The following is a 1,969-nucleotide window of genomic DNA, read 5'->3' as shown; positions in this document are numbered from 1 at the left end:
TAAAATCACTAATCTTGCAACGGCAACAGCAAATGGTGATGCAGTGGACTTTGAATTCTTCAATAAGTATACCCCACCTGGGTCTAGAATCAGATATAACCAATTCCAGCTTAACAATGCTAATTTAGTCGGTATAGTACAGAGTGGATATGAATGTTCTCATGAAGTTGCGACTATAGGATGGTCTAAAAATAAATTTTTACAGAGAACTGGCTCTAATATTACGACTGGCAATTTGAATATGGGAAACAAAAAAATAACCAGTCTAGCCGACGCAACTGATGCCACTGATGCCATTAATAAGCAGTATTTGGGAAAGTATTTTGTTAAACCCAGCCATTACAATAATGAATTCAAGTACCTAATGACTAATAAATTAGCATGGACTGATTTGGAACCGAATAGCATCGATAGTTTTAACATTACTAAAATTGATAATTTAATGCCCCAAGATGGTAACTACCATCAATACAACCACAAATTTCTTTATACAACCATTATAAAAGATCAGCAACGAGGATACTCTTATAAAATGGGAATCAATTGTTATCAACTTGATAAGGATAAAGATTATACTCTCTGTATTGAAATCCTCAATTGAGATTACAAATTATGGCATAAATCAGTTGCTACAATTGATAAAACCACGTCAACGGGGGTATCAGTTGCTGGTTTGACGGTACAAAAGTTTTCTCACCGGTACACAAATAGTAGTGGGAGCACTGCATATATGTATTATATCAAAATAATTGTAAACTTTCAAAAAACTGTAGCAAATCTGTACAGTCTGCATCTTTATGTTAATATACCTCAGGAGGGCATTGATCTCAACGTCTACCCAAAAAATTGGACAAATAATTGGATGATTGCTTATGGTGTTTTTGGAAAAGTGTCATCAATTGATCCCCAAAAGACATATGATTATCATACGGCATTTGATATTAAGCCGACTGAAGTTGTTTACAATGTTGATCTGGATATGAACAGAAAGAAAATATTAAACATTTCGCCAGATAAAACGAAAAATAATTCGGCGGCGACTGTGAAGATGGTCAAAGATTTGGAGACAAAATTGAGCCCTTATACAACAAATAATGTGTACAGGAAAATATTTGAGGAATTTTATGACTTAAGTGACGCTAGTATCTATAAACTACAAACAAGACCATCAGGTGTCGAATTTATAGGTTTACTTCCTAACATGCATTTCGCGACTATGAATATTGCCAATGTTTGGCCGGGTGGATTGAGGATACAAAATAAACCAATAAGTTTAAGATTATTCGGTAAAAAGAGCTTCACTCTTTGTGTTTGTAATAAATCAAGGCAAGAGCCGTCGTAATAGTCTCAACCGTGTTTACTCAAACTTTACTCTTTTTCGACCACGAGGTCCTAGCCCTAGTTTTACATCATGTAATACGACACGAAATGTCCTCTACTCTACACTATCCCCTCTCTAATTAAAAGGGTGAGTCTCCGGATTCACGGACAACACTTGAAAGTGTAACAGCGTCAAAGTAACCAGTCCAGTTCACAAGCAAAGGAAAGAAAACTAATACAAAAAAAAACTGTCCATAACAAATCATAGTCTCAATATCCTCTTAGTGCTCGAGCCTTCTTTAACAATTTCGGTCTCAGTTTCTTAATCCGATCTTTTTCCATGGTCTGCTTGTCCTCCAGCATTTGTAAGCGATCTACAATTTGCTGTAGACTACTGATAACCCATTCTCCATAACGGTCTGGGGGTCTTCTCACTCGCACCGGTCTTCGATTCTGGAGAGTAGGCTCCGGTTCCAGTCCTTCACCTTCATGTTCACTCCCTTCCTCCTCGCCACTGAGGTCAGGTGGGTCAGATTGAGTTGGTTTGCTTGTAGCATCTAGGGTATCTACAAGGGGGCCACCGCCCTTAGTGTCTGGCGCTTCCACTGAAGGATCACTTCTAACATCCCTTTCCGCCCCGCTGGGCTGG

The sequence above is a fragment of the Porites lutea genome, chromosome 12, assembly GCF_958299795.1.
Source record: "Porites lutea chromosome 12, jaPorLute2.1, whole genome shotgun sequence".
NCBI classification, from domain to species: Eukaryota; Metazoa; Cnidaria; class Anthozoa; order Scleractinia; family Poritidae; genus Porites; species Porites lutea.
The sequence above is the reverse complement of the archived record's forward strand: the minus strand, read 5'-3'. Positions refer to the sequence as shown.